The following is a 24780-nucleotide window of genomic DNA, read 5'->3' as shown; positions in this document are numbered from 1 at the left end:
TCCCATTGCTCAAGAAAGTGCAAACCAGTCATATTGAGTTTCCCAGGATTATGTTCCAGTTGCCATATTTGATATGGCACCCTTACAAAGAGAGGAAGTTGACATCACACAGAGAACTTTTGTTGAGGAGAAGCAGGCTGTGGAAGCTTCCAGAAGAAAATAAAGCTTACAAAATGTGAGGAGTTTGCAGACATTTCTGAGCAGCATGGAGGCGTGTAAAGTTCCATTGAAAGGTTTTGCAGCCACAAATGAAGCCACTGCTCATCCTAGGGCAGGGACAACCCTACATGGTGCCTTCTGTGTGTTTTAGACTACAACTCCTATTATCTCTGTCCACTGGCCGTGTTGGATGGGGCTGTTGGGGGTTGTAGTCCAAAACATCTGCAGAGTCCTTTGCTGGGGAAGGCAGTTCCAGCTGATAGAGTTATGTACAGTAAATAGAATCAGTGTTATTTTCATTTAATGTAAGCACCATTCCAATCTCTGGTATTACTAGCACCAATTTAGACAAAACATCAGGGATAGCCAATATAGTGCCCGCCAGATGTTATTAGACTCCAGCTACCACCAGCCACATCAATCCAACAACATCTGGAGGGCCACAGATAGCAGCCCTTGCAGTAAACCATGGCTGTTATGTGAACAGTATAGGTTCCAGGTTTGGGGGGGAGGGATATGCTCTTGGGGGGACTCTCTGAGTGTGCCCCACACCACATTCTCCTCTTCAATGCAGCTGCCCATGTGCTTGCTTCTACCTTTGCGCATATTGGCACCACCTCCAAGACAGGAGGAGCATAAGACATATGAATGAGCAGGCAAAAGCATGTTCCACTCCTCATTGCATGCAATGGATGGTGACTTAAAGCATTAAGCACTGTTGTTGCATCCAAACACAGCAAACAGTGGCTTGTTGAGTTCAGCTGGTTAGTTAGCTGGGATGTCAACCTCCAATCCTGGTCTGATCTTCTTGTTTGCTGACAAACTGAGCTTTGATATCCTGGTTTCTTTACAAGCAGAAGTACTCTTTCTCTTGTGGGGCAAGGAGAAGTGGGAAGCTCATGCAGAACCAATCAGGCAACAGCAAACCACAGTTTGTTGTTACATCTGAACAGGGCCACAGCAGTGCTAGATTACCCAAAAGACAAAGCAAGCATGTGCTTAGAACAGCGGCAAATGGGGTGTAAAAAAGTGAGAAATTTGGGGGGGAAATTGGCATTTGATTTTTTTTTTTAATGGAAGTAGTCAACCTTCTTAGAATTCCTTACATCCCACACCCTTCCCCCATTTTTCTGTTCTCTTTTTATTACTTATCCATTATCCCCAGCTAATGTAGATTGAAATAATGTAATGAAATCAGATTCTGTCATGTGTTGTACATGGCATACATACATGTACATTTCAGCATACAGGCAAACTTTGTGTCACCATAATCTTTTCAGTGCTTAGGACCTTTAAAAGTCTTAATCCAGCCCTGGGCCACAGACATGGAAGAGCCCTAGAGCCTTCACTTGCACACACATACTCATCTTCTAAAAGTGTATAACTAAAGCATCAGAACCAAAGGAAACACAGCAGCTTGGGAAAGAGCTGGCATCTTTGTCGATTCTTTCAGCTGCTCTGGGATGGAGGAAATCCCATTATAGCTTCATTGTTTTATTTTTTTCTTGCAGATGCAGCAGGAATACAATTTAATATTTAAAGCACTGTTAATATTAATGGTGGCTATCACCATTTTAACCAACTGTTAGGATGAAGGTTGTTTATCGGAGTGAGTGGGAGGGGAGCTGCTCTGCATGCAGAAGAGTTGGAGGGGACTGCCCAGCTTCTCCAGTCCAAAGGTTCTTCTCCAGCAGTATGGATGGGAAAGAAGTCCCCACCACACACATCTTGAGAACCCAAATAAATTCACAGCATCATCATCAGCATCATTCTGTCTTTTTCCCCAGCAGGGACTCAAGATGGCTTATAGCTAAAGTATAAACAGCATGAGCAATATGACACAAGATAGTCATTCATGATGGAAAGGACATGTCATATGTGCACATGGTTCTAATTCAGCAATGAGAACCTAAGAACTTGGCTGCTGGGTCAGACTAAAGGCCTATCAAGTCCAGCATTCAGTCCTCATAGTGACCAACCAGATACAGCAAGTCCACCAAGGATTTGAAAACGGTATAGGTGCAATATACTCAGAGCAGAAAGCAAAGTTAATTGTAAATAATGTGGTCACGGAAGAGTTTAAGATAGAAAAGGGGACACGTCAGGGGTGCCCAATCTCCCCATTACTTTTTATATCAGTCCTGGAGGTTTTGCTGAATATGATCAGAAGGGATCAGCTGGTTAAAGGGGTACAGGTCGGAGCTAAACAATACAAATTGAGAGCATTTGCAGATGATTTGGTACTTACGTTACAAGAGCCAGAATCTAGTACTAAAAGGGTTTTAGAACTAATTCAAGATTTTGGCCAAGTAGCAGGATTTAAATTGAACAAATCTAAAACTAAGGTATTGGAGAAAAATTTAACACCTATGGAAGGGAAAGGAAGGAGGAGCTACAAGGCCGCAGATGATTAAGGAGAGCCAGAGGCCTGTTAAGATGGATATAAAGGAAAATAAGAACGGGATGATGAAAATCTGGTTTGAATTGAAGAATGAGGAATGGAGAGATCTCCTCATGTGGAGATCTGAAGACCTATGGATTACCAACTTGACTAAAGTGGAAGCTGGAGTTTTTGGGACATTTGGACTTAAAAGAAGTAAGAAACAAGATTTGGGCTACACTTTTAAATATGGAGGTCTGGCTGGAAGAAACATGGACCTTATTGGGACAGAGCTTCTCCGAGATTTGGTGTCCAATACAAAGGACTATCAAAAAAACCGGCAGAGAGGAATTGAGAGAGAATTAAGAGCCTCGGACGTGAGGTCACCAGGCTGACAGCAGATAGACTGATGGACATTTGTTGGGGTTCGAAACCGGGAAAGGCGGGGAGTGGGGCTTCGGAAATCCAAAGGGTGTACAATTATACTTTGTTTCTTTTTATTCTGTTTTGCTACTTATATAAAAATGGGGAATTCGTGGAAGGGAATTGGGGTCGACTTTAGAAAAAGATTTTAAGAATAAGTACTGATGTATAAAGACTGAGGTTTATGTTAAAATTGGTTAACTAAAATGAATTAAATATAATAAGGTAAAATTTGGGGATAAGAACTTGCTGAACTAAAAATTGGAACTGGAATACAAGAAGGGGAGGTGTGGGGAAGCCAGGGAAATATGTTATTGAAAGTAAGGAATGTAAATTCTATGTGTGTGTTTTTTTATTTTGTTTTTTCTCTATTTTTTTTGGAAACTTCAATAAATATCTTTAAAAAAGAAAAAGAAAAATTTAACACCTATGGAAAGGGAGAGATTTCAGAATGAGACAGGTTTAACTGTGGTTAAGAAAGTGAAATACTTGGGGATTAATATGACAGCTAAAAATGTGAATTTGTTTAAAGATAATTATGAAAAATGCTGGACAGAAGTAAAAAAAGATTTAGAAATTTGGTCAAAATTGAAGCTTTCCTTGTTGGGTCGAATTGCAGCTATAAAGATGAATGTATTGCCTAGAATGTTATTTTTGTTCCAAACATTGCAAATTGTTGATAAGATGGACTGTTTCAAGAAGTGGCAGAAAGATATTTCTAAATTTGTCTGGCAGGGCAAGAAGCCCAGGATAAAATTCAAGATATTAACTGATGTAAAAGAAAGGGGGGGATTTGCCCTGCCAGATTTTAAACTTTATTATGAATCAGCAGCTTTCTGCTGGTTGAAAGACTGGCTACTTCTGGAGAATACAGATATTTTGGACATAGAAGGGTTCAATAATACTTTTGGGTGGCATGCATATTTGTGGTACGACAAGGTTAAAGCTCATAAAGCTTTTAAAAACCATATTGTCAGGAAAGCATTGTACAATGTCTGGATTAAGTATAAAGATTTGCTGGAGAACAAAACTCCCAGGTGGTTGTCCCCAATGGAGGCAAAGGCTGTGAAAAAACTTAATATGGAGTCTAGATGGCCGAAATATTGGGAAATTTTGGAACAAGAAGGGGATATATTGAAATTGCAGAGTTATGAGAAATTGAAAGATAAAGTGCGAGACTGGCTCCATTATTATCAAATAATGGAGGTTTTCAAGTTAGACAGGAAAATTGGTTTCCAGGTGGAAAAATCAAAATTGGAGACAGAATTGTTAGAATCCAAAACTAAGAACTTGTCAAAAATGTATAACTTGCTGTTGGAATGGAATACACAGGATGAAACAGTTAAATCAGCTATGATCAAGTGGGCACAAGATATTGGTCATAACATTATGTTTGAGGACTGGGAACGGTTGTGGACCACCGGTATAAAATTTACGGCATGTAATGCCTTAAAAGAAAATATTATGAAAGTGATTTATAGGTGGTACATGACTCCAGTCAAGCTCGCAAAAATTTACCACTTGCCTGATAATAAGTGTTGGAAATGTAAAGAGACTGAAGGTACATTATTTCACCTTTGGTGGACATGCCCAAGGATTAAGGCTTTCTGGGAAGTGATTTATAATGAAATGAAAAAGGTATTTAAATATACCTTCCTGAAGAAACCAGAGGCCTTTCTCCTGGGCATGGTCGGCCAATTGGTGTCAAAGAAGGACAGAACATTTTTTATGTATGCTACAACAGCAGCAAGAATACTCATCGCAAAGTATTGGAAGACAGAAGATCTACCCACCGTGGAAGAATGGCAGATGAAGGTTATAGATTATATGGGACTGGCAGAAATGACCGGCAGAATCCGAGACCAGGGAAAAGAGACGGCGGAAGAAGATTGGAAGAAATTTAAGGACTATCTTAAGAAACATTGTAAAATTATTGAATGTTAGAACGATGTTGATTCAGAAATTAAGTGGTTTTAAGCTGTAATGATTATGTAATCAAGAAAAGAAAGGTCAAAAATTATATAGAAATTAGGGGAAGGATTTGCTGAATTGAATTAATTAGAGATTGGAATACAGAAAGGGGAGGTATGAGGAGGTCGGGAAAGTAAGTTTTATGAATATAAGGGATCAAAATTATACTTGTTGTATGTGTTTTGTATGTATTTTTGCTGTTTCTGTTTTTTGTTTTTTCTATTTTATATAAACTTTTAAAACTTTAATAAATATCTTATAAAAAAAAAAGATACAGCAAGTCCATAGGACACAGTCTCATGCCCCTCCTGCTGTTTGCCCCTTAGCAACTGGTATTCACCAGTATAATGCCTCTGGTCCTGGAGATCTTACCATACTGGGGAGGACTGTGAACTGGTAACGGACTGTCCTCCATAAAGCATGACACAGACACCCTATCTTGGTACCTGCCAATCTGATTCGAAAGAATGACAGGCCAGAGAGCAGGGATGTGGCTGATCTTAGAGGTGGGTAGCATTCTGTGATACTGTACGCAAGTGCTCCTTCAGATGGCCTGAGCCTGGACCATTGGGTGGCTTTCCAGCCATGATAAACCCCCTTTTCAAAATGCAAAGGGCCTTTTCAAATTTAGTTAAATGGTTAGAACTAATCCGGATGATGCAAGTGGCCCCAACTCCAACATGATCTGTTAATTACACCTTGGGTTGTTTTTATCTAGTAACTAAATAAATTGCTCCTAGAAAACTATAAGCACTTGTCCTATAAGCACTTGTCTCTTGTTATTTTTAAAAAAGAAATATGCCTTTTAGATAAAGAAGAAATGGGACGTCTCATTTTTTCTTGCAAGAGCACAGCAATCAAAATGGCTGCTGCAAGTTTTCATGCGATTTCAGGCTGCACTTTTTTCGGGCATGGCGCCCAAAAACATTTGTTTGGGGCATTGTGCCTCAAAAGCATGCTTTTGGGGGGGCCACAATCTTGTGCGGGTCACATGACTCACACAGGAGTGTGGATCCGGAAGATGGCATCCTGGATTTGGACTACGTCATGTTGGAAGTTATGCCTTTGTTGATGCTTTGCTCTGTGCTGGACACCGAAGCTGGGAGCTTGGGGTTTCCCTGGAAGCCTAATGGAGAAGCAAGAACTTTTTGGGGTGGTAATGCTGCGAGCCCCTCCATCCTTTGCTCAGGTTGTATATCCATGAAAATAAACCATATATCTGTAAGACACCGTCATTCCTAAGAAATCCTGATTAAGCGCAGGAACCCTTCATTGCTCAGAAACTGACTGCATGGCTTAGATAGATTAGAGGCGCCATATTTCAAAAAGTGAAAATCCGGACACAAAAGTTGCTTTTAGGGGGGGCAAAGTTATTGAGCTGAGCTTCCATGGGGGCAGGTACCAAAGATCTCAAAAAAAGAAAGAAAAAGTTTTTGAGCTATTTTTAAGGTAATTCGCAAAAATCTGCACTTCCAGAATGGGTTGACATAGGTCTGGATTTTCCCGGACATTTAAGCGATTTCTGCCCACACACTGTTTCCGATGGCCAAGTCCCACTGATGTCCAGGAAATTCCAGACGTATGGCAATCCTTTACTTTTCACAAGGAAGGAAACCTTTGTTCCTTCCACAAAGGTTTCTGCCTTCACAAGCTCATGGATGCACAGTGTTTTGTTTGCTAAAAGTACCATTTGTAAGTACAAATTCACCTGGAAAATTTTAAGGCAGAGAGAGAGTTGTTTATTTATTCATACCCTGCCCTTCCTCACGAGCCTGAGGCTAACAACCTTCATAAATAAATAAATGCAAGAAAGGAAATAAAGAAATAATTATTATGAAGGACAATCAGTAGGATCCAAATGAAAAATTAATGCCTACACCAACCAGACCAAAGGACGTGTGATGCCAGCTCCAGGCTTGGGGGGCTCTTGGGCAGCTCACCCTCCTTGGCCTCCCCCCACAAGGTAACCTCCTCCCCACCATCGTTATCGGCTGCACCCAGGGTTCCTCTTCTGCACTGCTACCATTTCTGTCTCCGACAGTTGAGGCAGAGCCTAGCCACCAGGGCTAGGAGCCATCAGTAGCCCTCTTCTCCCCGAATTTGTCCATTCCTCTTGTAAAGCTATCCCAGCTGGTGGCTATCACTGCCTCCTGTGGGAGGGAGTTCCGCAGTTTAACTCTACACTGCATGAAGAAGTCTTTTCCTTTAACTGTCCTGAATATTCCTACATTCAGCTTCATTGGATGCCCACGAGTTCTAGTGTGGAGAGGAAGAAAAACTTTTCTGTTCCACTCTCTCAATGTTATAAACTTCCATCATGTCACCTCTAACTCAAATTGAAAAGTCCCAAATGCTGCAACCTTTCCTCCTTCCTCCTCCTCTTTCACTGGTTTCACGGGCTTGGATGGGGCAGAAAAGGGTGGCCAGAACAATCAAAGGGATGATTGGTTGTTCTGGCCACCCTTTTGTCCCCCATCCAAGAGGAGGAGGGAGGAGGAGGAGCCTCCACTTGCATCGCTGGCGGCTGCTGTGGGTGAGGCAGTGGCAAGGAGAGGGGCTACTCAAGGGCCCCACCAAACCTGGAGCTGGCACTCGCTATGATCTCAGGCAGCAGGCCTCGGGCAGCCACTGACAAGGCAAGCCATCATTATGGGGCCAGGTGAATCAACAGTCTCTTTTGATATAAGGGAGCATCACACAATCGCAGTTCAAATATCGGCATAGCCAGGAGGTCAGAGCAATACAGGGAAAAGCAACCATCCAATGTTGTTGCACAGAGTTGATTCTGAGTTAGGTTGCTACACATCGTTTGTTAAACTACGGAACAAAGCGCACATCCAGCGCTCTTTTTGAAAAGGCAGCAGCCCATTCCCTGGATCCAGGCATTCTGAACTCCTTGGCGCTCCCTTCTTTCTGTTAAGGATTGCGTGCACCTTCGTCTTGTAGGCACTGCAGAAGAAGGTACAATCTGCTGAGTGGGCAAAACGTGTGTACTCTTCCAAGAACCTTCTCTCTCTCTTTCATTGGAAAGAATTGCTGGGGCAGAGCCATCACCCAAAGGCTTCGTTTCACTCTGTCTTAATAATGTCTCCAGCATCCTCCTGCATCAGAGCCAATCTTTCTCTCGCTGTATTTATATTCAATATATATATATATCAGAACGATGGATGGGAGGCGGGGAGTGAATGATGGAAAAGTATCGTTTGGCTGCATGGCACCCCGCTCCTGCTGCAGAACAGTTTTAGATTATTTTTATCCTATTTCTGCACAGCTCCTCTTGACTTTCTGGGAGTGACTAAAGAAAGACTGAGAAACAGACTGTATGCATCGCCTTCAGGAGCGGCTGTGTTTCAGGTGGATGCATCTGTCCCGTTCTTGTCCAAATATACACCCTACAGTGGCAAGAGACTCTCAGCTTGGATTGTCTGCCAGTTGCCTCTACCCCCAAACTATTAGTAGCACAAATGATGATATACAGCTTTGAGAGTGTAGATTATCTCGTATTATTTTCAGAGTCACATCCCCTCCAACCACTAGGTACTGCTACAAAATCTGGCTTCAGTTTCCACTTTTACCAAAAAGCGATCTCTGTATTTGCTAATGTAAAGCAAACATACTGTATTTTTTCTTCTTCTGCTTTCTGGCTAACCACAGGCCCCTGTGTTTAGCTTAAGGCATGCAAGAAATCTAGGCAACAGCTGGGCTTTGTTTTTAAAAATGGAGATTCTGCTAGAATCCTAGCAGAGAGTAGGGTCCAGCTGCACCCCAGCTTAATGTGGATTATGTACCGCTTGTTCATCCTTGAATTCCAAACTTTCTCTCTGCTAAATCTGGAGTTTCCCTAGGCTCAGAAAATCCAAAAGGGGCAACTGCTGCACTTTAAAAGCACTCATGCCAGCTTTCTGTAGACACTTTTGTCTAGTTTTTTGTTTTTGTTTTTATGTGGGCATTTTTGATGTGAAGCAGCTTCTAAAGAGGCAAGGTTGCCTGAAACAGCAAATGGGTGAAAAACAGGGAGAATAATAGAATAGTAGAGTTGGAAGGGACCCCAAGGACCATCTAGTCCAACCCCCTGCAATCCAGGGATCTCAGCTAAAGCATCTATGGCCATCCAACCTCTGCTTAAAAACCTCCAAGAAAGGGGAGTCCATAACCTCCAGAGGGAGACCCTTCCAGGTTCCCAGGAGACATGAAAATTCTGAGTTAAAATCACATCCAAATATATGTGGCCTGCCAGGGGACAAACTGATTTTGTACTCATTTTTGTACTTTTATTCTATTTTTCCTCATTGCACACACAATTTCATCCCTTACATAGTGTAAGATTTGTACTAATACAGAGTTCTGGAGAACATGAAATCTGTCCACTGTTTGGTTGTTCCTAATCAGCAGGCTGCTCAACTGCGGATTTGAGAACTTTTCTTCCTCTCATAGACAAACATGTTTACTTTTGCCTTTCTTGGTCTCACAATGATCCTTACAAGAGCCCTGTGAGGTAGATCAGCACTATCCAGAGCCATCAGAGCAAATCAGGATTTCCTTCTACTCTTGAACCTTTTGTCTAGGCCCCAAAGCTCTTTATTGATTCACTCAGGGAGTGAAACGGAAGAAAAGCTTAATCAGCACCAACAAACTTTGGATGGTGGAGCTGTGAACACGAAAGACTGCAAGCTTTGGCACTGGGTGGCAGGAATAGTGTTGACGTATCCTGGACAATAGAGTGTCATCTCCATTGTTCAACTGTTTGATGATCCAGGGGCAAATCTGACACCCCGGAAGCTGGCTGGATACACAATTAAATCCTGCAGGTCAGTTTCTAGCACCTAGTATGTCATGAATGCAAGTCAAAAGATTAAGCGGCTTGCGCTGGATGGAGCACATGAACGTATCCAAGCATTTCTCTTCTACCTGCTTGTCTTTGGCTTGCAAACAGGGTAATCTGTATCCCTGCCCATGTATCTCCCCTGTTTTTGTATCTCCCCACAACACCCCACGCCCTTGACTGCCACTGAGGGAAACATTCTCAAAGACATTTCAATCCTGGATCCTCCTGGTCAGACTAGAAAGGTTTGTTTCGGAAGTATTGCAAATTGAACCTTGACCAGGATTTACACAACTTTTGGGAAACTTATTCAGCTACTGACTTGTTAACAAGGTATTATATGCCTGTATTATATGCCTCAACCCAGGACTCCATGGGCTCTAACAACACCTTGGTGCAGGGAAGTCCAACAATCTCAGCCATCTGATCAAAACCAGGGGTGGCCGGTTCCATGTTGCCGTCTTGAGGCGAAACAGGAAAGTGTCCCTCACTGCTGCCCCGTGGCCAAGGCCTCGCTTACCAGGGCCGTGTGGCGACTTTCAACAAGATCTCGTGAGATCTCACGAGATCTTGCCGGAAGTCGCCACACAATCCTGGCGGCGGCAGCAGCAGCAGGGGCGGGCACAGCGTTTGTGGCACCAGTGCCCCCTGGGATTCTGCCACCCAAGGCGGCTGCTTCAGTCCACCTCATGGGCAGGCCAAACCCAATGAAAACTGTGCAGCAAAACTGGTGGTTGTCATGAGCTCTCAAAGCAAAAAAAGGTTGGCGGTTTTGTGATAGGCCCTAGTACACAGGAGCAGCCAGGACATGTGTAATTCACATGTTAAGACAAGAGTTTAGCAAAGCCCTTAGCACACACCCACCCTCAATTTGAGTGGCCTTTCCGATTCAGCAGCCCAGCCGCTCCCCAGAACCACAAGCCACTTCTTAAGCTCTGTAGAGTTTAAGACAAAGTTGGGAGGAAGAGGAAGTGGGAAGAAGGAACAAGGAAGAAAAAGAAGGGGGCTAGTAAACCGGAAATGACATTGATGTCCTGGGTGTCCCAAAGTGCTTCTGGATCACTACTTCAGACAGCAGGGTGTAGATAATTGTACTAGTTACACTTGTTTATCAGCTACAGTGCTTTGGGGCAATAAATATATAGAAACTGCTCCTTTAAAAAATGAACAGAGCTGGCAAACGCCTCTTAAGTCCAGGATGTGATTTTTCATGCTCCAGATCAAAATAGGCTGTATGCTTCCAAAACTACCATGTCAAGAACATGCAGAGCACTTCAATGTTTCAAATCCAGGCAGATAAAGCTGTGTGTGTCTGTTTTGCTAGGGTGTGGTTTTTCCTGCTGCCAGACTGTTTTGAAATTTCTCTTCGGTTTCTTTAGTGTACCACAGTCCAGAAACCTCAAATCCAGAAAGAAAGAAGATTCCACCTAAACATTAGGAAGAACTTCCTGACAGTAAGAGCTGTTCGACAGTGGAATTTGCTGCCAAGGAGTGTGGTGGAGTCTCCTTCTTTGGAGGTCTTTAAGCAGAGGCTTGACAACCATATGACAGGAGTGCTCTGATGGTGTTTCCTGCTTGGCCTGTGTGGCGACTTGGTTGGACTCGATGGCCCTTGTGGTCTCTTCCAACTCTATGATTCTATGATTCTATTCTATGATTCAGAGCTATTTCTTGAGAGGGACATGGCTATAAGGCAGTTTCTATTAAAGAAAAATTCAAATGGCTCTTTCTCCAACAAATTCATCAGAAAGAGCAGTCGGTGGCCATAAAAAGAATAAAGCCTTGCTGTTAAAGAGGAATTGGGAACACAAAAAATATCCAAAGGTTAAGAACTTACTCTTGACATTATAAAGCGGGGATGGGGAGCCTTTTTCAGCCCAAGGGCCACGTTCCATCATGAAGAAGCTTCCAGGGGCCATGTGGCAATGGTGGGTGGGGCAACTGATGCGACGCTCACCTTTAAGCAGGTTATCTACCAGCCACATAAACATCAATAGATTTTTCTACACACAAACCTGCCTCCCTCCCAGCAAGCAAGAGGCATTATCACAATTCCAGACCACATTCCAGCACTGAAGGAGGGTTTGTAACAGGGCTGGGGAAGGGCGACTGCTTCTGGTGCCTGGTTTCCAAACTTTGGCACAGTTCAGACACTTGTCTGGCTTCCTTTCTTCTGTATATCTTTTTAAAAATCTATTTATTTAATAAGATTTAAATAGCGCTTGATTGTAAAAAAAAGAAGAAGGTCAAAGCAGTTTACAAAAAGAAAATGATTATCAGTAAAAACAGTTAAATATTTAAAACATTTTTTGGGGGGGATCATTAAACTCTGCTTTCATGGTCTGCATTCCTACTAAAATTCAAGTTCAAATGAGCTTATCTTCAGGGTTTCTGTCCTCCCTCAGCTTGCTTAAGATGCCTGTGTGATGTTGGGCAGGCAGGCAGCCCAGTCAAACTCCCTGCCCGATTATGTCTCCTGGAGAGGCCCTGAGTAGTGTGTGCCTCCACTTCTGCCCTGTAAATTGAGATGTTGATTTAGCAAGTGTGTCAACTGGGACCCAAGAACCTGAATATGCTGCTTTTGGAACCCAGCAGATGACAGACCATCCAGTCTGGATGTACACATCCAGAGTATGTACACATTACCTGCTTAAAACACAGGTCATTTTTCCATACTGTGTTTAAAGTCGATGCCTTCCCATGTTGCCAGCTCTTTGTCCCTGGTTTCCCATTCATCCCCGCCCTCCCCAAATCACCTTCCACAGGACTGACTCCCAGTCTAAGTGAATGCACCACAGAGTTGGAGTTTAAACTCCTTCCTAGCGTTTGATGCACTTTTGGGTGGAAAGGGAGGTGGGCGGGGAAGGAAGCTGTGTGTGCATTCTGGGCTCTGATCCCTTTAGCCTCCAGGATCCTGCAGGGAGATGGTTCACCACTTTGATTCACCCCAGTGTTGCATACCCTCCAAGTGTCCCTCTTTTCCAGGGACAGTCCTGCAATTATGAAAGCCTTCTGGTTTGTTCCTGGAATGCCCCTGTTTCCCCCACCAGGGCCAATGCTGCTGCCGAGCTCAGGGAGGAGGATGAGCAAGGACAGTGGCAGCTGCAGCAGCTGTGAGGGAGCATCCCCTTGCCTCTCCATGGCCACCGCTGCCGTCCTCCTCGCTTGGGCACTTGGAGTGGCTGCTGGAGAGCAGGTGAGGAAGAGGAGGGGCTGCCATTGCAGAAGCCCAGCCTCGTGTGATGCGCCAGTTCTGAGGGGCAGGCAGAGGGCAGGGCTGCCCTCTGTGGGAAGAAGCGGGGAGCGGAGAGGAGCTCAAGGAGTCTTGATTTTTGTGCATCCACGTCTAACTTTGCCCCTTTCTAAAATTTATTTATTTATTGGTGTTTTCTGTTTGTTTGTTTGTTTGATTGTTTGTTTGTTTTAATAAATCTACCAAAGGAGAGAATGAAATAAAATAAAGAAAATTGGGATTAAGGGTTTTCCTAGGATGGTGGAGGGTGTCTGTGTCCCATTGGTGTGGGGCTGGTGGCACTCGCCCTTCTTCTGATAGGAAATGCTCGGGTGTGTGTGTGAGGAAGATCAGTTGGGGGAGAGGGAGAAAAATTTCATCTGAGGAATGTTAGAAGGTATGGTGTTGCCACTTAAAAAAACCTAAGTAAATGAGAGGAAACCGATCTCTTGCTTGCAGAGACTCAGTCCTGGCCCGCTTACTAGGGAGTCGGTCTCCTCTGAATCCAGTGGCACCTACTTCTGAAGAGACACGGTTAAAATGGCAACCTTAGTTCTGAGCCAACAGGATTAGGGAACATGGCAAGTGGCAGGGTGGGTGGAAAGTGGGGTGCTCCTCCACAACACATGCCCTGCCCCACATCAACCCCCCCAGCAAATGTTTCCACTCTAAAGCCTATGAGATAACCTAGTTGGTGGAGCAGGGGACTCTTAATCTCAGGCTCATGGGTTCAAGCCCCACACCGGGCAATAAGATTCCTGCATTGCAGGGGGTTGGACTAGAGGACCTCCACGGTCCCTTCCAGCTCTATAGTTCTATGATTTTATGCACATGGGATTCACCACACAATGTAAAATAAGTTGGAGTGAAGCAGACCTGGGGAAACCACATCAAAACACAGTGTTTCAGAAGAAACTACAAGATACCTGGGGATTGTGGGTAACGTGTACAAACATTCAAAGAATGGGGTGAGAACACACTGATGGCAGAGTAAGTGGCAATACGTAGATCCCTATAGAAACTTGCGTCTACAAAACATGATGCTGAGTATCTAGTGATATTGCTTTCATTTGAATTATTAAGCAGAGAATTGGAAACCAGGCCACTAACACCTGATGGTCATTCTAGCCTCTTCTTATCCATTTTCAGAGAGGGCATAAGAGAACACGAAGGCTCTACATTTCTTTAAATATAACATCTAGGGTTAGGTGAAAACAGTGGTGCAGCTGGGGCTTTGGCCGCCCGGGGCCACCACTGGGTTTGCTGCCCCTCTCGCTGTTCCTCATCCAGGAGCCCCTCTGGCTTGCCAGCCTGGCATTTGCCGCCCAGTGTGGGCTTCCCCAGCTGGTATCGGTGGGATTACTCTAGAGTCACAGCAGCAGCACCAACCAAGGCTGTCTTATTGGTGGTGTGCGGGTGGCAAAGGAGCTCTTCTCGCCCCGTGGCTCTGCAGAAATGCTATGGGCCTCCCCAGCGCAAACAGGAGCCCAACCATTGTCTTACCCCACTTATGCCCACTCAATAGCTTTGCAGGTGCCACATAATACATGCTTCACATATGAAGGAAATTGGCCTTTCAGTGACTGCTCCTATACTTTGCAACTCCATGCCTATTGACATCAGGCAAGCACCTTCGGGGCACCTGCTAAAAACATCGTTGTTTAGGCAAGCCCAGATATGTAGAATGTTTACATGTGTTTTATCTGCTTTTAGCTCATGGTTGATCTTAATCACTTTGTGAGTGTTTTAAATAGCTGTCTTTGACTGTCTTTATTATTTTATGGTTTTATTCTTTTTGTGGGGTGTATCAGGTATTAGGGGAGGGATAGTGCCTCTGGTGGGGGACATATCGTGTTCGTTCTGGGATAGTTTGTCCACCTTTGGTACCCCCTGCACTCTCACCTGTGACTCCTAGACTCTTAATATTAGGCTTGTGGGTTCAGGCCCCACGTTGGGGAAAAAGATTCCTGCATTGTAGGGGGTTGGACTAGATGACCCTCAGCGTCCCTTCCAACTCTAAAGTTCTATGATACTATGCCAAAATAGGAAAGAAAGCTTCTGCATTGCCCCCCATTGCCCTCCCATAGAGGTTATCACTTCTCCACAAGATGCTCCACTTGTTAAACATCTCCCTGCTTTGGTATTTGCACACTGAGAAGAACCAGTGTTGTCAGTTGGCATGTTTTTTTCCTTCAAGAGTCAGCTAAACTGTTACTTCATGTGTGAAATTGTTTATGAGGAGCAAGTGCTAGAAGAGACAGTGAGATGTTTTCTGATATGCAGAAGTCTTTCTCTCTCGTTTTTTTTCCGTGAGAGCTCCTTCTGAATCTTAGGAAAGCTGCAAACACACCCTTGGAGCTCCTTCAGGTTTCAGACTTGGGTTCCCTTTGGGGCTCCTGAGGGGAAAAGCCAGGCGGCCACTCACTTCCTCCCCCCACTAACCCATCCGGACATTCTCATGTGGTGGTCTTGCTGTATTGAGGAGGAGCCACGCAAGAGTGCAAAGCAGGGGTTGCCAGCCTTTTGTGACCGGTGGGCACACTTTGAATTTTGAGAGAGTGCTGGAGGCACCAGTCGCAAAATGGCTGCCATGGAGGGGGCATAGCATATCATGAAGTCAGAGAGACCAGCAGCCCCAACAGTCTAACGCTCACCAGCTATGACCTGCTGGTCCTAAAATTGAAGCACACTCTTCTAATCTGACAGAACCCAATGGAATGTGTGTATATATTCATTTTATACTTGCAAAAATAATGTACATTGAGTTACATAAGGAACAAGGGGAAATGAACAGTAAACCTCCTCCCTTTTACCCAATCTGGATAATAATAATAATAATAATAATAATAATAATAATAATAATAATAATAATTTATTTATTATTTGTACCTCACACATCTGGCTGGGTTTCCCTGACCACTCTGGGCAGCTTCCAACAAAGATTAAAGGTAAAGGTAAAGGGACCCCTGACCATTAAGTCCAGTCCATTAGGTCCAGTCGTGGCCGACTCTGGGGTTGCGGCGTTCATCTCGCTTTATTGGCCAAGGGAGCTGGCGTTTGTCCGCAGACAGTTCCAAGTCATGTGGCCAGCATAACTAAGCCGCTTCTGGCGAACCAGAACAACACACGGAAACGCCATTTACCTTCCCGCTGGAGCGGTACCTATTTATCTACTTGCACTTTGACATGCTTTCAAACTGCTAGGTTGGCAGGAGCTGGGACCAAGCAATGGGAGCTCATCCCGTCATGGGGATTCGAACCGCCGACCTTCTGATCAGCAAGTCCTAGGCTCAGTGGTTTAACCTACAGCGCCACCTGCGTCCCTCCAACAAAGATTAAAAATACATTAAAATGTCACACATTAAAAACTTCCTGAAACAGGGCTGCCTTCAGATGTTTTCTAAAAGTCTGGTAGTTTATCTCTTTTACATCTGATGGGAGCCGTTCCACAGGGCAGGTGCCACTACCGAGAAGGCCCTCTGCCTGGTTCCTTGTAGCTTTGCTTCTCGCAGTGAGGGAACTGCCAGAAGGCCCTTGGTGCTGGACCTCAGTGTCCAGGCAGAACAATGGGGGCGGAGACGCTCCTTCAGGTATACTGGGCCGAGGCCATTTAGGGCTTTAAAGGTCACTTTGAATTGTGCTCGGAAACGTACTGGGAGCCAATGTAGGTCTTTCAGGACCCGTGTTATATGGTCATATAACATATAATGGTCTTGGTGGCCGCTCCCAGTCACCAGCCTAGTTGCCGCATTCTGGATTAGTTGTAGTTTCCAGATCACCTTCAAAGGTAGAGTGCATTGCAGTAGTCCAAGCGGGAGATAACCAGAGCATGCACCACTCTGGCAAGACAGTCCGCTGGCAGGTAGGGTCTCAGCCTGCGTACCAGATGGAGCTAGTAGACAGCTGCCCTGGATTCAGAATACGTAGTGTCAGATCACCCATGTCACTAGAGGTGAACACCAGGTCTAAGGCATGTCCGTGACTATGAGTTGGGCCAAATTTATTCAGGGACAGCCCCATGGAGGCTATGCTTTCCACGAAGTCCCAAGCGGCCCCTTGTAAGGTCGTGTCGGCATGGATGTTAAAATCCCCAAGGACAACCAAACTAGCTGTCTCCAGGAGAACATCCGCCACGACCTGAAGCAGCTCAGGCAGGGAATCCTTGGTGCAGCGGGGAGGTCGGTACACCAAAAGGAATCCTGTACTGCTCCTATTGCACAGCTTTCAGAACATGGAACTTCAGAGAACTGGGTCTTTCCAGTAGGATGCCTAATGCAAGCTAGTGACTTCCTAAAAATCACTGCAACCCCCCCTCCCCGCCCACAAGGCCTGGGTGCTGTGCGTAAGAGAAACCTGGTGGATAAGCAGCAGCTAAGACAGGCCCATCTGCTTCATCCAACTAAGTCTCTGTTACACATGCCAGGTCAAGTCCTCCATCCACGATCAAGTCATGGATGGCAGTGGTTTTATTCATCATTGACCTGGCATTACACAGCAACACTTTCAGGTCATGTGGGTTTCCCTTGTTGATTCCAGTATCCATCTGGTCAAGACCAGACCCGGAGGCAGGGATAGTCTTCAAACAACGACTAAACCTGCCTCCTCGGTAATGACATGGTCTGGTCTTAACATAATTCCTCCTCCTGCCCATGATCACCGAGATCGGATGTCCCAGTGCATCCCCCCCTGTGGAACTTGCCCCAGCAATTCTGTTGGCTGGAGCCCACTCCCAGGCAGCCCTGATTCCGCCCCTTAAAAACAAAACGCAAACTATACAACAACCAATAAAACAACAACAAAAAAAACAGTTATACTAAAATTAATCCCCAACAAGATATCCATCCCACCCCCCACCCCCAACAAAGCAAAAAAAAGGGGGGGGGGAGAAAAAACTTAAAATGCCACTGACTTCTTAAGTGTTATGTACTGAAGTTCTCACCCTGGGCTAGCAGGGGGATACTGTAGATAGTTTTCACTCAGGTCCAGATATGCAAATAAGGGATCAAAAGTGACGTTCAGTGATTGGATAGTTACAGAAAATGGTTACTGTTGCGTTCTAGTGGAGCTCTGTATAAGCAGGCTGGCTGAACCCTTCAATTCAGTTCTGTTCTGGCCTGTGAATAAACAAGAGCTGTTTGAAGAATCGCTGTGTCGTCTGATATGTTCACCCACAACTTAACACTGGCGACGAAGGTGGGATTGATGGACAACAGAGCACAGCCAGATGCGGCCACCCTCTGAGCGGAGCTGAATCACTGAGCTGAAACACCGAGCGAAATCACTGAACAGAACCAATTCAGAGCTGACCGTTCTGGCTAGAGCACTGTGTTCCATCCATCGCCTCCACATCGGCATCAGAACCATGGCTTCACTTGTGCCTCTACCGCCGTTTGCGTCAGCCTCTGAATCATGGGACTCCTACCTCGCTCGGATCGACTGCTACCTCCAAGCCAACGAGCTGACGGAAGTATCACAGGAGCGTAAGCGGGGCCTATTCCTCAGCCTCTGTGGGCCTGAGGTGTTTGAGACGGCCCGAGCATTGGTTGCGCCTGTAGCAGTCCAGGCAACGCCGTGGGACACGATTCAAGAGAAGCTCCGTAACCACTACGTGCCAAAGCCGTCCAAGATTGCTGCCCACCATACGTTCTACCACCGGAACCAGGCAGAGGGGGAGTCAATCAACAACTACACCGCCGCCCTCCGACAGGCTGCAATGCACTGCGAGTTCCGAGACTTAGACGATGCCCTGATGGATCGAATCGTCTGCGGGGTCCGGGACATCCGTCTGCAATGGCGCCTCCTCGCCAAACCAGACCTCACGCTGCAGAAAGCCATTGAGAAGGCCGTGGCCTTGGAAGCTGCCCAGGAGATCTGCAAGGCCAGCAGCCCGCGTCTTGCTAGGAAGCCAGTTCCAGTGCATCACGAAGAGGCCAGCAGTGACGAGGCATCCTCCAGTGAAGACGATGACGTGCACCAGACAAAGCGGGAGCGCAGAAAGTTCCAAAAGAAGTCCAAGGGCCAATCGGAATGTGCCGGCTGTGGAGGCAACCATTCCCATGCCAAGTGTCGATTCAGAGACGCCATCTGTTGGAAGTGTTCCAAAAGGGGCCACATCGCTAAGGTCTGCCGATCAGCTCCGTCTGACACCTCCTCCCCACATTTAAGGACATTTGAAAACACATTAGACACTTGGAACAGGAAAGCAATAGCAGAACAGCCCCACACTTCCCCAAGAGTTTGTTCCAAATGAGTCCAGCCCCACTCTCTAGGCACTGCAGCAGGAGTCCTTTTGTAGCTGGGAGTGTGAGGGCCTGCGCCCCACCCCCTGGGCAAGGAGGAAAAGGCCTTGGAAGGGAGCAGGCCCTGCAGTCCTCACCACAGCCAATGGTCTGTTCAGATCTAAATAACAACTACTACTACTACTACTACTACTACTACTACTACTTAATAATACAACTTAACTTAATTAACTTATAATAATGGTATAGTTCATAAAATCACAAAAGTGGAGGAAGTCCAAATGTTGCTGATGTCAATATATAAAGGAAGAGGTTGACACTGCTATAGATTGAGGAATGCGGCTGGTACAGTTTGTCCTGTAGAGACCTTGTATGCTGGATAAATAGCCACCAGTCCACCATGGAAGTCCCTCGGCTTTTTTGCCCTCTGGCCATGCAAGATTTTTATATTATACCATTTTCATACATTCAATTGAGTATTTACCACATACTGAAAACCATAACAGGAAGCCCCTCCTTCCACAAATTAACATGGCACAAAACCCCTCTTCTTATACCTCCATGGAACAAGCAGGACACATGCACACCTTGTCCAAGCACACACCACAGCCAGTCTCTTGGTTACCACAGAGCGCTTCTTCCAACGTCAGCTGGGGATGAGAGTGGGCAGCGCATGGAAAAGCCTCTGCAGGCGCATGTGCACCCACAGGTGCAACCTGGCAACTCATGCTGGACACAACACTGATGAGAGGATAGCTGATTGGCCAGTCGATGGAACAGTGTGAGGTAAATTAAAGAATAAAATATTTGTGGAGGCCCAGCCCTCTGAAACATCTCTTTTACTAGCCTCTTCTATTCCTCTAGCTCAGGGGGGCACAACCTGTGGCCTTCCAGATGTTGTTGGACTACACCTCCCATCATCCTGGATCACTGGCTATGCTGGCTGGGGCTGATGGGAGTTGTAGTCCAGAAACATCTGGAGGGCCGCAAGTTGTGCACTTCCGCTCTAGCCTCTAGCTATTCATTTCTCCCTACTTAGTGCCCTCCAAATGTTTTGGATCACAAGTCCCATCAGCCGCAGCTGGCACAGCCTTAGGTGAGATATAGTCTAAAACATCTGGAGGGCACAAGCTTGGAGAAGGCTGGTCTAGACAGCCCTCCCTGTCTAATACTTAGCATTCATACCGAGTTGCATAATGAAAACAAACTGTGGAATCTGCACAGCGCCAAGATTTCAACTCACTGAACTATTATGCTTGAGCAACAGTGATCTGCCCCTGAGCAGGGAGGAGAAGATGGAAGGAGAAAGACAAATATTGTCTTTAGCCTTGTGGATTTGAGAGTCCCAATGTTACTGCAAATCCTTTGCCCCTCTCCCGAATGCATTCATTAGGAAAGACACGGCCAGGAGTCTTCAACAGAATAATATTTATTCCCACCAAACAGGAAAATGGCAGCATGTCAATGCATCTAGTAACCTACACCTCAATATTATTATCTATCTGTTGGGGTGAGTTGATGGGTGAAACTGCATAAACACCAATGAATATTCACATGTACCAGAAAGTGTGTAAAACTGTGACCACAGTGATTAATCTGCATTTTTTGCACGTTGGCTGACAATATAGATCATCAACAATGGGTGTCACAGACAGTGAATTGACCGAAGGTTATCCAGTACACCATTTGCCAAACCACAGGAGTAAACAAAGAGGCATTTAGTACTGTTGCAAGTACCCCAAACTCTGAGCTGCATATATGCAACCTGAGCATAGGATAGAGGGGCTCACAGCCCCAACAGATCTTGCTTCTCCAGTAGGTTTCCAGGGGAGCCCCAAGTAGAGCACCCCTCTCTATCTGCAGCTTCTAGCATTGGCTCAGCTCTCAGACACCACTCTCTCTTACCCAGCCCTTCCTTGGCTGGTTGGTCTCCATCCTAGGACAACACTGCATCCAGCAGGTGAAGTGGGCAAATGCCCCCCATTGGTCTCCATGGCAGCAGAACAACCTCTTTGAATATGTTAATTCACAGTACTTAACTGGTCAGCCAAAGCCATTTTCTCAACCAAGGCTTGTCTAGCAGCCTCTTCTACTAGAGAAGTGGCCTTGGAAGGGACCTCGGGTATCATCCAGACTGACCCCACCTCTCCAAACTCCTAACAGCATCCTATCACGGGTGTATGTGTACATTTCCCAGTGAACTCACGATTATTGTGATTATGATTATTATTCTGATTATGATAAATTTATTTATATCCTGCCTTTTTCCTTGACAGGTCTCAAGGCAGCTCATAGATTACAGTGGTACCTCGGGCTAAGAACTTAATTCGTTCCGGAGGTCCGTTCTTAACCTGAAACTGTTCTTAACCTGAAGCACCACTTTAGCTAATGGGGCCTCCTGCTGCTGCCGCAGCACGATTTCTGTTCTCATCCTGAAGCAAAGTTCTTAACCCGAGGTACTATTTCTGAGTTAGCGGAGTCTGTAACCTGAAGCGTATGTAACCCGAGGTACCACTGTAAAAACAAGAATCGCTAAAACATAGAAAAAACAATAATTAATAAAACAATTAAACACAGATAGAATTAAATCTATATATACAGTGTTTAAAACTTACAAATAATTACGCTAAAACAGCACGGCACCAGCCCTTTCATTAAAAGCAGTCAGTTCCCAAAAGGATAACAAGGAGGGAGCCACCCTAGCCTCTCTCTAGGAAGGAAGTGCCAATGTCTGGGAGCAGCCACAGAGCAGCCACCCTCTCATGCGCCCCCCAAGTGTGCCTGTGGGGGTGGTGGTACTGAGAGAAGGGCCTCCCCTGAAAACCTAAAAATCCAGGCAGGTTCATAAGAGAGAATAGGGTCTTTCAGATAACTTGAACCTAAGCAATGTAACCAAAACTTAATTCCCTCCATTTCCAATATTCAGGCTGTGAGCGTCGTTGCTCTGTAGTCAGAACATCACCCCTCTCACACCAAAAAGAGGTATTGCCATATATTTAGGGGGGGGAACCTAAGGTGGGGGGGGGGCGAGAACACCATGTTCCCAGTGGCCAAGAAAAGTTGAAAAGAGGAGAATGAAAAGCCAAGGGGAGCAGGAAGGAATCGTGAATAGCAGCACTCCGCACTGCCCAGTTCCATTTCCCCAGTCATTGGTGGCTATTTCCTCAGTGAAAATGTCGAGTGCAGAATAAGAAATGGAGGGGAAATGACACCTTTCACTGCGGAGGGGATCCAAAACAGTTTGCACCAGGCCGTAAATGTTATTAGGCTAATGCAGCAAGCATTCTGTTTGCACAGGACTCTTAGTTGGGCATTTTCATTCTGTGCAGATATGAAGCCTCCTCATCTACCTTACAAACTGTCCTACTCAGTCCTGCAATCCTACTCAGATGCAGACTACTGCATGATTGGGTATTGTTTGTGTTTCCAGGGCTAATAGAATGTGGTCTGATTAAATTAGGCTTGCCTCTTTTGCCAGAGTTACGATATTCAGGTACCACACCTGCATAGGGCATTTGCATTATGAGATGAGGGCATCAAGTCTTAGCTTCATGCATCAACATATAGATCAGGGGTCAGCAAACTTTTTCAGCAGGGGGCCAGTCCACTGTCCCTCAGACCATGTGGGGGGCCGGACTATATTTTTTTTTGGGGGGGGGGAGAATGAATTCCTGTGCCCCACAAATAACCCGGAGATGCATTTTAAATAAAAGCACACATTTTACTCATGTAAAAACATGCTGATTCCCAGACCGTCCGCCGGCCGGATTGAGAAGCCGATTGGGCTTAGGTTGCCTCCCCCTGACATAGATCAATCGTTCCCAAACTCCCCCTCCCCTAGACCATTTGAAACTGCTGAGAGTCTTGTGGACCACTTAATTATTTTTCTGCTTGCAGTAGCAATTGTAATGAGCTGTGCTAGATGCTTTTAATTGTATTTTTATTGCTTGTTTGATTTCTTATGGTATTTTATTGTATTCCATAGAATTCAAATTGTAATGCAATAAAATGCAATATATAAGAAATACAAGAAGCAATAAAAGTACAATTAAAAATCAATATGTATATTTCATGCAAAAGATGTGCTGTCTCCTGTCTTCAACCACAAATCCACAAACACACTGCAGACCACCTGAATGGAGTTCAGGGAGCACAGTTTGGAAGTCCTTGATCTACAAATGTAAAGGCTGCAATCCTACTGCACTCAACAGAAGCAGGGCTTAGTAGACAGGATTGTATAGGCGTGTGCTGTGAACAGCTGACCACTTATGTGCTCTTTGTTCCTATGGCAATTTCAAGCCTGTGCAGTAGATTAGGCTAACCCAGGGGGTGGGGTTACCAACCTGGTGCCCATGGGCACCATGGCACCCACAGTGGCCCCAGACTCTCAGCTTTCCTTTCTTTTTTTAAACTAAGACTCTAGCCCCAGTCCAACTTGCTCATATTGTGAGTTACTGTTCTCCCACTTATGCAGGTGGGATTGTGAGGAACGTGTTGGGGGTGTAACTCTGCATGCAAGTTCTGGAAGCAGGTAGTAACAGAAATTAACTTGGACCATGTTGTGTCTTTTATCCATTTTTGATGGTGCTGATCTTTTTTGTCAACAATTAATTCTCTATCTGCTGGTCACTCCTTGTTTAATGATCTCTCAAGGATAGAAGGGTGCACCTTGATATTTGTTATATAAATATGAACTTTTTATTCCACCATGGAATATATTTTACCCTATTTTCCCCTAGCTCTAATATTTTTACTTGTATTTTTATTCTCCTTGCCTTTATGACTATTTTTATGATGTATTTTAGTCTGTTGTTTTCTTTATTGCATTTGCAAATTAATTTTTTTTAATTCTCACTGATCTTAGACTAACACTCTAGCCACTAGACCACCCTTAATGCATATAATATTATTATATATGAAGAAAAAACAAGCAGCATGAAACACAGTTTCTTCAAAAAATTTCTTCTTTTGCTCAGCTTATACAGCATACCTTAGTGAAACTGCACATGCAGCTAATATGTTGCAAACTTTGCCTTTGCTTGCTTGCTTGCAGAGGAGCTACAGTCTTGCAAGAAGGTCTGCTTTGATCCAACAGATCATGTTTTGCCACACTTCTCTGGACATAATGGACTGACTCCTTGCAACTGTGTTTTGGCTTCATCAAGGGAGCTCACCCAGCAGGTTTCTTATCTTCTTTTCAAGGCATATATATCTTTTCTCTTCTTGATTGCCAAAAGCCCCTCCCCTCCCCCCAAAAAAACTTCAAAGGAGAAGCAAACATGTTTAGAGTGTTTTAGCCAAAACTGACCCAAACAAAAGCTAACATCAAGGTAGTGGCAGATCAGATAAAGTTGCAGAGAAAACAGAACAAGGCAACCCAGACTTTGCCTCTCCAGAACTGGGAGAGTCTGATCAGTGCTGTAAATCTGCATCAGTGCAGGGAGCCTTTTTTCTTGTGATAGCTATTTATAGATCTGAGCAAGGAAACACAGAACACACACACAGGCTCATTGCATAACAGATTTTTAACATTATGATGAAGTCTTTCCCATTT

At 45.0% G+C, this 24780-nt stretch overlaps 1 protein-coding gene across 9 annotated transcripts in view; it reads right to left on the bottom strand.

The window, feature by feature from the left end:
- TJP1 (tight junction protein 1) overlaps positions 1–24780 on the bottom strand; it is a 316441-nt gene that overhangs the window by 137936 nt on the left and 153725 nt on the right. The gene's annotated exons all lie outside the window — the stretch shown is intronic.

The sequence above is a fragment of the Podarcis filfolensis genome (genome assembly GCF_964270895.1).
Source record: "Podarcis filfolensis genome assembly, chromosome: 14".
Lineage (NCBI taxonomy): Eukaryota > Metazoa > Chordata > Lepidosauria > Squamata > Lacertidae > Podarcis > Podarcis filfolensis.
Note: the sequence above shows the minus strand (reverse complement) of the source record. Positions and strands in the feature narration are given on the sequence as shown.